A 16,331-nucleotide genomic window follows, 5' to 3' on the forward strand; every position below is an offset into this window, starting at 1 on the left:
ATTGTCAAGTAATTTGAGTTACATATGCTACTACTATTGTATGCTTGCTGTCCCACACTACTTGCTAATCACTTTCCATTATAAAACACAGTTATAAAATCTGTTATAATTTCTCCATGAATATTACATTTTCTTTTTTTTTTTGCAATTTCCTGCTTCAAGCCCCTGTAACTTCTACAATTCAGATAATGATGCTTGAGACATCACTTCAGTTTCAGAAGCCATCTTTTTGCATTCATACTTCACAAATAGAAACAGTTCATTCATATCTTAACCTCATTTTGGAATGGATATAGGAGGATTGCAGATAAAATGCATTAAGTACTGATGGCCATTTAACAAGACGTGAGAGACTTTGGGATACATACTAAGGACCTAATGTCTATAGGGAATTACAGACTCCCTTAGGGAATTGCATGAACAGTATTATATATTTCTGTGGAGTGGATCCTGAGATATGACCAGATAATGGTGCATGATCAAGATGTAGATATATTTTGTAGTAATATAGATGTCTCTCTCAATTCTTTTCCCCTTCACTAGGAATACCCAGAGAAATTGTATTAGCATAACTTCCTGTTTACTTTTTGAGACTTAATTATGCTGTCTCCTAATTTAATAACATCTTTCTGTGTTGCCTAACACAAGGTAATATTCCTTTTCCTTCCCTTATTTGCTATTGCACTACACTCTGAGCAATTCGTTATAATACACTGGTACTTGTATTCAAAGCCTATGTCTGACTCAGGAATCCACCTTTGTCATAACTGTCCTAGAAATAACTTAAAAATATCTTGTGGAAATTGGTTGGTGTAAGTGCATTTGTTCTGAATCTTTTAAATGCACATACTGTAGATGGGAACACCAAGGAATTGTTTTAATATCTGAATGTACTTATACTGACAAAGTATTTGATTGCTATTATAATAAATATAGTAAAAAGCACATAAGGAAAGCTGGAAAGCTGGCTGGCAGCTGGCAGGCTATCTTCCATCTTCATGTTGTAAACTTTGGAGGAGGTTACAAAGAAAAGACATATGATGGCGTAGCTATGGTAGTCTTCCTCCTAACATTCATTGTAATTCATACCTTACCAAATCTAAAGGTAAATTTTAAGTTTCTACTTAAATAGTAACTTCTATGATCAAACATAGCTGATGTTTCATCATACTTGGTTGCTATGGAGATTTTATTTCACCAGTAGGAGAGAAACAATTAATCCATGGTTCTCACTGTAGTCTTAGTGAGTAATGAATTAATAATATCTGACCAATAGAACAGATTTTAAGATCCTAGTGCAGCTTTACAGAAATACAAATGTTTGTAGTTCACCACTTAGCACTAATATCTTCTGAATAGGACTTTCAAATTCTACCATTAAAAATATATTATTTTCGTAAATGCTTTTGGTATTGATTTTGAACTTCAACGGAATTCATCAAACAACCAGGAAACTACTCTGTGGCACCTGGGTCAATGATTTTTTTTCTCCTGTTGTCTGTTCTGTCATTTGTGTACTGAAGATTTTTGTGTTCTCTGATTTTCCATCAACAGGGATGCCAGAAGTCGTCTGAGCCTTCACAAGATATTAGTAATAGTCCCTTTCTTGTGTGATTGTCAATTCTTGTATGATCCAAAACTAGAATAAATAATGTTTCACTTAAATATGGACAAATTTAAAGTTTTCTAAGAGTAATGTTAAGTTGTATCTATGCAAAAATTTAAGACAGAAAGTGCTGGAACTTCTTGCCAAATTGACTTAAAGTGTTAGTTTCTGAAACTGAATGGTTTTTGCCCGTGGTGATACCCTTGAATTTGTTTGTAAATCTTTGCATTTAAAAATGTAGGTTGTATGAGGACAAAGACATAACCAGAGGAATAATCCTTTGCAAACTCTTAAAATACTTGTAATGTGGAAGGTTTCTGAAATTGTTTCATGAATTTGTAAGGACTTACTAGAAATATGGAACTGTAGTTCTTGGTTGGAAAAAAAAACTTGTCTTCAGTTGCTTACTTGAGAGTCTTTAAAAAATTGTAGTTTTTCTAGTTGAATTTTGAATGGAAATTAATTCCATATTTCATTAAGAATTCATTTCCAAACAGGAAAAATCCAACCTTCTTCAAAGCCACTCTTTTCACTTTTAAATCCATTCTCATCACTAAATACAGATCACTAGATTTAGCTACTTTGATAGAAATAGAATATTGTTTTGATTCTTATTATGTTTTGTATACGGCTTTTTGGTGTGGTAGGAGGTGGTGAATAGAAAAAATACATTTCTTTAAAAACTAGGTAATCCAAATCATAGAATACTTATATTTTCCTCCAGAAGAACATGTGTCTTGATTTTTCTCAGTGTTGTTCTTCATAATGTTAATTCCATTCAGTTATGCAGTTTCCAAGATGCCCTACAAACAGTTTGAAATTATACTATGAAAAAAAGAGGGGAAAATTTTGATTTGGAGTAGGACCAATTACTTGATGAATACTGTGGTTTATTTTGCTTATTTTCGTGATTGACTTAATCTGTTGAAATCTTCGAAAAAGTATGGGCTGAGTCTCCTTCAACATCAGAGAGAACGAAACCTACAAAGAGACTTTTGGAATTTGGTATATTACTCCTGTGTTCTGATTGACTTTAACTATGACTTTTGCATATTTATGTGCTATAAAACAGAGAAAGCAAGCGATTTTTGCTTCAAGTACTTTAACTGCCATTGAGGTGGGCAGCTCGGTACAGCTAAATGACTGGAAACAGTCATGTGAATGGAAAAGATACTTAGAAAATGTTTTATTAAAGATGGCAGCTGTCCCAGTGCTCTGTTGGCCACTACTATTGCAAGTGAACCCAAATGTGGGAGCCACTATTATTTTTGTGATCACACAGCCTGGTGAAAGATGCATTGCTGTTCCTAGTGAGCTATAAAGGCATATTTCCAAGCTTAGCTGTTCTGCCTGAGGCACACACTTGGGCTCCAAGACTCAACTTGCTTTTGTCAGCTACCTGTACTTGGAGAGCTTTTCATCCTTCAGTGGCAGCTGCAGCCTCTAGGATGAACTCTGAGGTACCTGAATCTCCATTTCAGTTCCTTGAGGGATTATAAGCATTACTGAATAAACAGAAGGTTCACACCTCATCAGTCTTTGGTAATGTCTAGATTGACCATGACCAACTACACTGACCACAGTGTAAAGTCATATAAAGTAAATGATTGTGCTGCTAGGATACGAGTTTTCTGTCATCAGTTTATTCAATGTAAACTAAGACTGAATTTTCCAAAAGGTTTTGAACCAAAACATTTTTAGAGACATTGTGCTGCTTCTCACTTAATTTCTCAGAATTTTTAGCATTAATTCCATGGAGTTTTTACTTCAATGTTCTTCTCTTTCTATAGGTAGAAATATACCTCATTTTAAAAGAGCACGCCAGTTTATCTTGGCTTTCGCTGTGTTGGTTGTGCAATGGAATTCTTGCAACCTCTCCCACTAGATTTCTGCCTCATCTCGTAAAGTACTGTGGTGGTTTGAGACCACCACAAAAATACAAAATCCAATTTCCAGGCTTCCCCCACCCCTTCCCACAATTTATCTCAACACCGAAGAGAAATTTTCAGGCAGACACCTCTATGGGGGAAAAGGCGAAGTATATATACATTTGTTTTACACAAATAAATACTATACAAGCTAAAAGCAGCTATATATATATTATTATACACTTCTATCAGTCTCTTTAAGCCTCTCCCTTTAACTTTAGTCCAGAAAAAGCCCTTAGGCTGATAGGTAATGCAGTCTTTCTCTCGTGGGAGTGTTCGGGGAACGGGAACACTCCTCGCACCAACCTCCAGCTGTTTATATTCTCTGTATGCTATTAAGATTTAATGTGAATCAACCTTTCACTTCCTTTTTAAAAAAAAATGTTGAAAACTTTTTTTTAAAAATGTCAGTAGCCGAAGGAAAGAATTTCACTTTTTCTTCACTTCAAACCTATTTTCTAAAATAATGGAACAAAATTGCAAAAGTAAAATAAATCCTTTTCCATCAGGAAAGTTAAGGATGTGCTTGCTATAGAGAGAGTTTTGCTTAATTCTGATTTGCATGCTTTGTGAATCTAAATCTAACTTTCTATGAAACTGATAATTGCCAGTGTTTGTAAAACTGGTCAGAGTCCATTCTGCCTCTTTCCTACACATTCTTACTACAAGTAAAATTAACCACGCCTGTGCCAAGATAGATACCTACCTTGTATAGATATACACAATCTGTTACAAGTAGATATTTCCTCTTCTGCATGCCATGTATTCCCACCTGGGAAGTTGTAGCTTCTTTTACCATATCTGTAGAATAGGGTAAAACAAAACAAAAGAGCCCTGTCTCATGGGGGGTTGGCTACTGTTTGTTCTGCTAATAACTTTGAGCTGTTCTCAGCAACCGTTCTATCAAAGGGTTGTCAAATAACTCTTCTCAAAAGAGCAATTATCCAGATGTAGTGCTGCAGATTTTCTCTAGGCATCTTCAGGCTTGTTTCCAGTCTAATAATTCGACATCAATATGTCCTATTCTGTCATTTAGTGTAATGCTAGCACTAAAGTAGCTACCAATGTAAAGAAACAAATAAACTGTAAGTTGCCGACACCCACAATGTGCCTAATAAAAGCTTTGTGGGAGAATGGAGACCACATAAGGAACCAGAAATCAGTAAATCCTGTTATAAAACATATAAAATATTGCTGTATGTATTAAGAACTATAAAATAGTTCTATAAAGTAGTTCTTAATGCTATAAAAATGCTGTCAGGAAAAATTAAATCTAAACAAAAATTACTGGCACTCACACAGATGTAAAACTAGGTCTTTAATATCTAGGATGACAAACACTTTGTTGCATAGCCTAGGACAGAGAGACTATGAATAAGACAAATAAATGAATAAATGTTTACAAGCTTTGCTGTATAGAATACTCATGTATTCATTTACTCAGTCCTCCAATTCGGGTGAATATTCAGATTTCATATTTACTTCTTATATCAGTGAGAGGAAAAAATAAAATTTTTATGAAAACTCATTGAAATTCTATTGCTGGAAATCCTATCATAAACAAATCCTTGTAAAGGTGACACCTGAGAAAAGGTCTAGCTTATTTTTCCTGAGTTAAAGTGGTTGAAGTGTCACTCTATAGATCCACTTATCTTTTCCCTAAATAACAGCCCTTTCTTCCTGGAGAGGTTTGTTATCATGATATAGATAAACTATTAATCTCTGTAGCAGTAATTATATATGTGTCTGTAATATACTTATTTATAAAAACTATATTGAAGACAAAATTTGATTTCTGTACAGAACTTTTGTACTATATTATCATTGAAATAATTCTGAGTCTAAAATAGAGATTAATAAATAAAGGAATTCTGTGTACTTAGATAAAATACAGGTGTTAATATCTTTAACAGCAAAAAAATATTTTGTCCAGCTGATACAGAGCTTTGGATATCTATGCAAATAAATCCCCTAATTTCTTTGGAAAATGGTCTATTTTTTTTTTCTGAACTTTTTTTTAGACTGGTCTTCATCTACTCTAGAATCTGGGAAAAGAAAAATGCATATTTATGTTAGAATGAGTAAATGGGTTGGTTTGATGTTTCACAAAGGAAATGAAAGAAATACCTCTTTTTTGTGACTTCTAATTCTGAAAGATCACTAGCAGTATCAATAAGGAACCAGATAATATTTTCTTAAGTAAAACTCAAACAATTGTAAAGACCACAAGGTTCTTTGAATTGCTTCATCAACTTTTTGCTATTGGTTTATCATTATCTTTGTCTTGGTTCTTTCAAGTTATTATTCATTACTGAAGCAGGTTTTAGAATATGTGCATACATGACTTCACAATTTTTATCATGGAAGTAACAAAGTAGAGCTGTATTTTTTTCTCATGCTCTTCTGTTTTCATTTCAATGCACATTTTCATTTTTGCCTTCCCATTTAACTGCCTCTCTTTTTGGGGAGTTCAACTCTATTGGACTGCTTCAAATCAGGTACCTCGGTGGGATTTAACGTTCCAGGTGTTATTTTATGGTTTTCTTCTGCTAGTGTATGTGGCATTGTTGTCCCTTTAGAAATGATCTCTGCAACTGTTGAAGCTATTGTACACATGAAGCTTTATTAAAATGACAAAAAGAAGGCATAATCTTGGCTTTCTAATATAGTTCCTGCCTTTTTTTCAGGGCTGTGTGTGGCCAGATTGAAGGTTGTAGTCCCTTTCCTACCTCATCAGGTGGCACTTATAGCCCTATGAAGAATATCTTCTGTTTGTTTCAGTGTAAAACAAAGGTTTCTTTACCTTTGGATTTTGCATTTTTTAATAGGGATGCATTGAAAGCAAAATGCACAGTGATAAACCACAAAATAAATCAGTTGGTCTTCTAATGCCCTTCCCTACGGATGGGATGCTACTGATGTCACTTAATTAGACAGTTATAAATGTTGTGTCATTGTCACTTGCAGTAGTTGAAGCAAAAATTATAGCAAAGAAAAAAAATTCTTCTGTACTGACCCTTGTGTAATTGTACAGTGCAGTTCTTTCTACCTTGATTAATAACCCTGGCAGCAACCATTTGGCCAGATAGTAAAAATTAGTAATAATGGAGCAGTTTTTAAATTTACCATCTGTGTTCTTAAAAAATGACACTTAAGGCTTTATAGTACAGAAATATGGAGTTTCTTTTGAAAAATTCTCTTTGTTATATTCATAATCCAAAATGCATAATCAAAACTGGTTTTACTCTATAAGACTTCAGAAATGTTGATCAACATTTCAGAGCAGGTGAATTAACACAACTCTTTTATCATGGCAGAATAAGAATATATGTAAAACAATGTAAATATTATTAATAATTTGGATTTCATACAAAGTACTTAAAGTTGAATGCAGTGTCAGAGGCTGTACTTTTGTGAATGATGTGGTGAGATTTACTGACTCAGAAATGCTCATAGTGGTTATGTATCTTCACTGAACTATAAGCAATGTAATTTTGAACTAGAAGAACCCAGAAATGTATAGAGAAGAAGTTGGTAGACACATGGTCTGTGCCTTTTCCTGAAGCTATAAAGCAAAATTCCACTCAGCGAGAGGAAGCTTCTGAAAGGAAAACCTTGAGAAGCTTTTCATGTAGAGCTCAAAGACAAAAATTTTAAGAGGTAGGCACAGAAGACAACTCCACATACACTAGGGATGGTTGTCTGAGTGCCCAGGATGGTGGTGTAGTCTTGCTTCTAGGTACTCATGAGCTTTGATATAAGTTTCCAAATTCAATCCAGCCTTTTCTGAAGGACTGGGCACACTGCTAGGTCAAAGATCTTATACCTTGAGATTGGAAAAATGAAGGACTAGTTGCCTACTCAGTCACTTTAATGTATTTGGAATCACTTTCTGTAGAAACTGGAAGGAAATTGGTGGGTTCTCTTATACTAAAGTAGTAGTACATGAGGCCTGCAGTGGAGGGAAAGTTACAGCAACGGAAGAAACAAGTCTATGTAAAGTATAGAAACCTCTGCTAGTGCTATTGTAGCCTTCTTACTTGGACTGACGCCATCTGTCTTTTCTTCTCTCCCTGCTTCCTCAATCTATTCTCTCAAAACACTTTGCAATTACCTGTGCTCAGCTATCTCAAGGAGGTTGCCATCTTCTCCTTTTACAGAAGTTTTACCCCAGTTCAGAGCACAGGATCTAGGGCAAAGCTAATAGGCAGCTTCCCTCCTGCTGCCAAGCTACAATCTCCTAACAGCAGATAAACAATTTTACATTACACTAAACCAAAGCAAATATTTATGTTATGCACAAAAATCTTTATCAAGGTTCAAGAAATGTGTGTATGATGCGTGACCAAATAAATCCTAGGGGTAGAATGTGACTCCCTAAATAAACCATTTCAAGGGAAGAAGGCTCAGAGTCTGTGCCCATAACGCTCGGGGAATAATGTGGGGTGTGACTGGCCACAGCTACAGCACAGGGCATCAGAGGGAGGCCTTTGTTTTAGACAAAGAGCTGTCAACAGTTCAGCGGATCAGCTGGTGGTATAGATGTTTCTCCCTGAGTTTGTTAAAATGGTGCATCTCCCTGAGTTAGCCAAACCAGTATGAGGGAAGTGAATACATGGCTCAGCCCAACACAGAGTATGAAGTAAAAAAAGAACTTCAAAAAGAGCAATGGGCACAAGCAACTTTCCAGAGACTGGGAACACCCAGTGTAGTGATGGTAAGTATATTATAGAGACTGGTAATGGGAAGCACATTTTTGCTGAGTGTGACTTGCATTTGTATTTTGATTTCAGTATATTTTGTATCATTCTGTTAAGTTAAAACTCCCATGTAACATCCACTGTCTTCAGTCAAGAGAATTTGATGTTAAACATTACACCTTCCACTCATGGAATATATAAAAGAGCCTGATCAGGGAGTATTTGACTCAGATAGGACAAGGGAGGGTAGAGAGGAAGACAGTAATAAAGCTAAACAAAGATATATATTAAAAAAAAAGGCCTATTAGAAAAAGTGATGTAAGAGCTACACTTTTCCAAGATGAATAAAGAAGCACATATTTTCCCCCTTTCATGCATGTGAGTTTCAGAAAATTGTATGCTATAGTGTGAATGTTCTAGACTTGGCATTTTTGGAGACTAGGATGTCAGATACTACCCTTTGAGAGCTCAAGAACTCAATGATTTAGCGAGATGTCTCGAACACCAGTGTTATTCATGAATATCTATTTGGTGGACTTCATTTCCTTTGCCTTCACTCTTACTGAGTATGAAGGACTGGAGTGATTTATCAAAGCTGAGGACCTAATGTTATCCCATGCCTCAGACCTTGAAACTTAAGCAAAATATATATTGAGCCAAACATACACTTCAAAACAGGAAATCCATCTATTCAGATAAAAACAGTCCCTGCAGCAATAGCAGCTGTTGTGACAACTTGCATAGGTTTTGACAGGTATGGTGTCTGTCTCCGGATAATTCTTCTTCTTTCCCAGAGTGGCAACAATAGTTGACTGATACCTTCTATCAAACACAATTAAAACAATAAAATAAAATAAATAAATAAGGTAGTGGAAATACTTATTAGGAATTGTTTAAGTACACTTTCTATTGGTCAGACCTGTAGGTTTTAACAACCCACTACTAATACAATGAAACAAATTTAACTGAGAGATGTGAAAAGGAAAGCTCTGTTATACATTGGTTAACATGTTATACATTACTTTTCAGTATGGGGAGAATTATCAAAATGGGTGGAAGTAACTCTTTATTTCTCACAAGTTTTGGCTAAATTGGAATATATCTATGCGTTGTGGAGTTCTTATACTATTTTCACAAATGGCAATGAGAATTAACAGGGAAAAAGATAAGCAGGTGTTGAGGTGGGTTTGTCAAATAGATTTTATTTAGATGCTAGATGAGTGTAATATGAGTATTTCAGAAATCTAAATGGATGCCCACTGATTGTATTTTGTTTGTTATCAAGTTTTTTGAAGGCGCTCATTCTAACTTCAGTTCAGAGATTTGTGTCCACATGTTAGTGGAGAGTGAGGATAGATGATTAAAATGACAGGTGATAAAAAAGCAGCTATGAAAATCAAAGCTGTATTTAAACCCTACTCTCTAATAATGAGAAGACTTTCTCAGCTTGTATTAAAAAAGGTTTTCAGCAGTTCAGTGAAATGGGTTGAAGAATATTTAAAGCTGATAGTGTACAGTCACCAAAACAATAGAAACCACCACTATATTTAGCTCCAAATGAGGCAAAACAACACTGATTGTTTGGCATTTTCCATATTCAACATAAAGTGAATGGATCCTTGTATTAGATGGATCTTTACACATTTTGTAACTAAGGGAGGTTGTGTTTAAGCAGGAAACTGAAAAGCAGTTTTCTGCAAGACCAATACAAATCTGCTGGAAAACAAATAGCAGGAATGACTACACTGAGATGTTAAATCTGTTGATATCACCTGCATAAGGCTATTAGTGATGTTTAGAACACTCATCAGTAGTAAGCATTTCTCACTAACACCTCATCCATTGCTGACCTTTAAGTCCCGATTTTCAAGGGACACATGAAAAGCTTACCTTTATTTGCTTCTAAAATTCAGAAATTTGCTTGAGTTATGGATTAGGGTTTCATGCATATGTTTAACCTTGACCTGTGGTACCACTAACAAGGTAAGAACATGAGGATTTTCAGATTGCTGCAAATTACAAAGGTAGACATGTTTGTGCAGATGGACCACCCTGACCTGTGGCATCACTAACAAGACAGTGACATGAAAACAGTAGGATACTATAGACAAAATGGGGTACCATTATCTTAGCAGAATTAATAACAGCACAGAAATTAACAGGGTATCCATATCCTAAACACCAGATCATGCTAGAAAATCAAACAAACTAGGGCCACTGGGATAGGAAGAACCGAAGGCATGCTCTATATTTGAGAGAGGATGAAGGCGATACAGGGGAGCTATTTGAGAGGTAATGTGAAACATATTATACAGTTAAAGGAACTTTTTGATAAGGGGAGTTTGAAAGCCCCTTTTGAGCAGCTCTGTATCTGATAAATGTAGTTTGGAGTAGGACAATACATCTGCTTTTTATCAACCATAATTGTGTATGACTTACTTCCAAGGTTGGAGAGGCCTGGGATGCTTTCCCCACTGCTGACAAAGGAACAACCGGAGGTCCCCACTGCTGACAAAGGAACAGCCAGAGGGTATTTCTTGCCATCTTAACATTTATTGATTTTATAATACCTTGTAGTTTTCCCAAACTTCAACTTAAACTTCAGTTCCCCATGCAATTGTGTGCCCATCTATCTAATGTGCTAACAATCTTATATGTCCCAAGACATCTTTCTCTTTCCTGCTGTTTCAAATAATCTTTTCTTTCAGCTTAATTAATAAAATAAAATTAAACACTGAGCAGTTCTTCTTGCTATATTTATTGATATATTTTTGTGTATATATATATGTAAAATGATAATAAAAATTATAGTATATTAATATAGAAATAAATGATGTAATAAAATAAAATATAATTATATATAATATAAATACATAATAATATATAAATATAATATAAAAAATTTATTAATATATTCCCCATTAGATGTCCCTGGTTTTATTTCAGACTTTCTAAAAAGTTTGTGCATTGAAAAGTAGTCTTTTAAAAATTTGTTAGGTCTTACAAGACTGACTCTTCCCATGTGTCTTAGGACACATATCCTGATTTAGATGTAGTATTTGAAAACATCCATACTCAGCTAAAGCTAATTGAAGTGTCGTAGTTTAACTGCAGACAGTGACTAAGTACTATGCAGCTGCTTGGTCACTCTGTCTGCCACCAGTAATATATAATATACTATTATACATAAGAATAACAACAACAACAACAACAATAACAACAATAATGTAATGAAAAAAGATATAACAAAACCAAAAAGTAATAAAACCCAGGAAAGACAAATGACGCATAATACTGTTGTTCACCACCCACTGACCACCACTGCTCAGTCCCTGAGCAGTGACTGACCTCTCCTGGCCAACCCACCAGCTGATATACTGGGCATGACTTTTGTGGCATGGAATACCCCTTTGGTCAGTTCAAGTAACTTGTTCTAGCTGTGATCCTTCCAAGTGTCCTGCCAATCTCCTTGATGGCAGAGCATGAGACATTGAAAAGTCCTTGACTTGTGGTAAGCACTGCTCAGCAACGACTTTAAACATCAGTGTATTATCAACATTATCCTCATAATAAGTCCAAAACCAGAGCACTGTATCAGTTCCTAGGAAGAAAATTAATTTTATCCCAGATGAAATGAGGAAAATGAACTTTTTTTCCTTTTAAATTAATGTGCTAAAACAACATAACAGAATTCCTGTTCCTTAAAGAACCTTTTCTTTTTTTCCCCTCCTTTCAAGTTTTCCTACGCCTTTGGACAGAATAATTCCGAACTGAGATTTACAAAGATGGAAAAGAAGGATTAGGGGTGTTAAATAAAAATTTATTTCATTGAACTATTGATTGAACTTGTGTTTTGATAGCTTATAAGGTAGTACGTAAGTGACATGCCGATAAGAGGGCTCGTTGTGGAAACCACAGACTTTTTGGGTCAGACTTGCCTAGAAATTTTGGAGTTACCTATTTTTCCTGTTTTCCCTCACACATTGTTATGAGTTACACTGCACCGATCCTGAGAAGGTACTGGAAGATTTGGTGTGCAATGGGAAGTACTTGAATTTTCAATTTCAAAATAATTGTTCTATTGTAGAGGTATGGAATTTTTGCTTGGTTCCATTAGCACTAATGTGCAGTCTCAATCATGGGAAGCTATTTTTCTTATTGTAAAAATTTATTTGTATTAATGGCCATGGAAAGAAAGACTACTTCATATTCACCCTCAGGTAGATAAACTCTGGGCTTTGTGTGGAGTCTGATATTTTTATGCATTTGCTGCATGAAAAGAAGCTCAGTGTTCAGTTTCAATATGTGCCATCAAGCAGAGTGGTAAGAGGGTTCATAGATGAAGTGTTGACATTAGGGATTTAAGAGCAGCATTTCGCCTAAAACTTTACCCAGTACTGACAGTTAAAGGTTGAATGCATTTCTTACTCTTAAAAGTCTAAACCTTTCAGTCAACCTGAGCATGTAAGTAGGTGAAAACCTGGGGTATGCTATTATTGAGTCAAATTCAAAATTCAAAGCAACCTTAAATCAGACTATGAGGGGTTTTTTTGGTTTCATCTTTCTTTTTTTTTTTTTTTTTTTTTTTTTGTAGAGTGCATTGTAGACTGTGTATGCAAGAAAACTTGCTACTGAAATTCTACAGGAGATATTATGAATATTCTTTAACCTCAGTTTTCAGAAACTCCTAGAAAAATGCCATATATTGGATTAAAAGAAGTAAAAGAAATTGGAAAGCAAGTCTTGATTTTCAGGTATATTAGTCTTCACAAGACAATTTCTTTGGATAATTCGGTTTATGTATTCTATAACTTACTGCACATTTTGAACATTAGAAATCTACAACAAAAACGTGTTCAGACAGAAGCAGAACATATTTAGTAGGGAAAAGAGTAATACTGAAATAATTTTTCCATTCACTTTGCCTTGTGAAAGAATATTTAATGATCTTGGAAACAAAAAAAAAAACCATGACCCCTTTAAAAATTGTTTTGTCCACAAAATTCATCAATGACAATAAACTTAAGAATGATAACAAACCAAATAATTTCAGTGGGTCTAATGTAGGACTGTCTGAGCTGAGTGAATTGTGTTGAATATGAGTCTTGAAAATTCATTTACTCCTCAGACATACTAGTCACAGCCTAGCTGATGTAGTTTGCCTGTAGGTGTTAGGCTGAATATAATAATCCTATTGGTGTGACAGCATCCATAGAAAGTCATTTGCACATAGCAAAAGGTGAGTATTTGCAGAGAAGACATTAGGAAATAACAGTATCTTGACACAGTAATTCTCTCCATCTAAGTCAACAGAGTACATGTAACTTTGTTCATTTTGTGAGTTAAATAAAATTTTACAGGAAATGACTTTTTTTTGCACCTGTTGTTCTTGGAAATAGCAGACAGAAGTGCCTGCTCTTCGCTGATCACCATCTAATGTGCAATATTTCCTCCTTCCTCTGGCTTCTAGTCTGTCTTAACAGAAAGGAATGCTTACATTCTGTTTAATGAAGTAGTCCATTAACCCTTATTAGTACAAAGCAAGAGATCATCCCCTTTGGTTTTCTTATAGGTCTTGGCTCCTGTCAAGATAAGTAGGGAAAAGACTGGATGCTTAATCAGGGTATGAATACTGGTGTCCTCAGATATTCTGGGTGGTCCATGACAATAAACATCAGAGGACTCATTTTCATCACTGCACAAAATTAGCTATGTAATTTCTAATGTTCTCTAATTTCTCACTCATCACTCTAGAAATGTAATCCCAGGTGTCTCATTCTTATGCAAGCAGATGTGGAGGCTCATAAACTGAATTTCAACCTGAAGAAATGAGTTCTTCTCAGATCTTTTGGTTGCCAGGGAAACTACACGCTCAGTCTGTGTATGTTTACAATAGCTTATCTTCCAAAGCTGTCTAAATTTCCTGTTGTGGCACTTGGGACCAGACTAAGATAGAGATATAGTAGGATATGTCTACTAAATGTTATCACTGATTTTTTAAACAATATTTACAAAATTAGGTCATACATTTTGTCTCAGAGTGTGCATGATTTTAACAGATATGTGACAGATCTGAGAAGTATTTAATATACGTTTTGATTCTTTTGGTTACTTTTCTGTGCTCCACCTATAGATCAGTCTCCATTAGAGTACAGTTAGGTATGACCGAAATGCCTAGAGAGGTACTTCTCAACAAAAAGGTCTTTCAGGAGAAATTGTGTTTTTCTCCTCCAAACATAGCATATTTTTCCCATTTACTTTGTGGCATAAAAGCAGGATGGGGACTATTGAGTCATGTTACATCAATGGGAACGCTTTAGATCTTGAGAACTATCTTTTATGTGACAGAATTTGGCAATTTCTTTATAGTTGTTCAAAATCTTGGTAACATTCCTGAGTACATCTACTCTGGCTAGTATTTAGAGTTTTCTTTAATATACTAGTATTCTATTTTTCCCTGGAGGATCATAAAGTTAGATTTCAGACAGTAGGAAAATCCAATTTCCAGACCAAGTTATCAGACACATTTTTTTTTTAATTAGTCAAAAAAATAATTTTCAAAATCTTATCTCTAAAATACTACTACATCTACTGATGTAGTATAAAATTTGTACTTGTTCTCCACGGAGACCACTATTGTGACCCGCTGCCTGACTTCCGCACCATTTGTGAGTCAATGCAGTTCTCCAGATTCAGTATAGCAAAAGCATCTGTCCTATGCTGGTGCACAGTGTGCATACAGGCTGTTTCTAGCTAATTTTCTTCACAGCAGCAGCAGTCTTACCCACATTATTTCCTCATGGGTAATGAAATATAGAAACGCTTGCATTCCTCTTCTGTGAAAGCCTATCATCACTAACTCTTTTTTTTTTTCAACTTTTATAATTTAAAAAATCATAATAACTGGGCATTTTATCTATAAAGGCAGTTTGTAGGAAGCTATCTGAAAGATTCTGGTGTGCAGAGGCTCAAAATGAGCTGTAAAATCCAGACAGCAGACCAGATCCGTCAGGTCACTTGTCTCTGAATTATTTCTCAACGAAATATATTACCAATAATATAAATGAAGAAAACATCTTAAGCAGAAGAATATTATTTTTTAAGTTCCACAGAAACATTAATCCACTTTAAATATGAATCAGAACTGAAGTAGGGTTAAATACTCTGTGTTTACAACCAACAGGCGTCAGTGAGAAGGAAAATGGCCATAGTGAATTAGTGACAAGAGCTAGGATTTGAAACACTTGCTTTTGAATAGTGTTCACATAGCCCAGTGAGAAACTATTACAGAAGTGAAGGTAATTGCTACGGGGATTGCAAAAATGTAGTGTGTTCCATGTTTTTAAAATTAATATAAAAAAATAAGTCATATATATTAAAAGATTGAAAACTGTAGGGTTCTAAGGGCCTGGACTCTGACTGGAGCTCAAGTTATTCTAGCTTATTGTATAAAATTCTGAGGATATTGGAAAGACCATAATTCTGGTTCTTCCATTGGTAAATTGAATCCAAATTTTTACAATATTTTCAGAAGTTACAAAATATTATAAAATATTATCAAATGAGATTCAAAGCAAAATTTGGCAGTTCAGAGTCTGGATGAAAAGGTAGTATGCGGCGTTTATCCTGTTTTATTAGGTTTCTTAGTGCTTGAGGGGAAAAGGAAAAGGCAAAATTTAATTATTCTTCAAGAACTTGTTGAGATGGGCAGTGTTTGTATTACATGAACAGGTATAACTTTGACACAGCTCTGTTAGCATAGAGGAAGACCTTGAGTGAGTGAATCAGTAGACTTGTGCATCAGGAAATTAATGAGTTATAAATTTACCAGGTGATCTGGATCTACCATTTGTTCATTTGAATTTGGAACCTGGCACCCAGTAAACTGCTTTATTTGGAAAAAAAAGCATACTTGTTGAATAATTATTATGAGATTAATAGCCAGGTCATAATAAAGCTGATTTTTTTTTTTTTCCCTTCTGGGACATATAAAGAATCAGTTCAAAGATTTCTTCAGTGTAGTGATCTCAGAATGTGAAATATATGCCCAAGTCAGTGACCTTGGAGGGCTATTATACAACTGCATCTTTTACGATA

The sequence above is a fragment of the Manacus candei genome, unplaced genomic scaffold, assembly GCF_025592945.1.
Source record: "Manacus candei isolate 608988 ecotype Guabito, Panama unplaced genomic scaffold, ASM2559294v1 h1tg000049l, whole genome shotgun sequence".
In the NCBI taxonomy this organism is placed as follows: Eukaryota; Metazoa; Chordata; class Aves; order Passeriformes; family Pipridae; genus Manacus; species Manacus candei.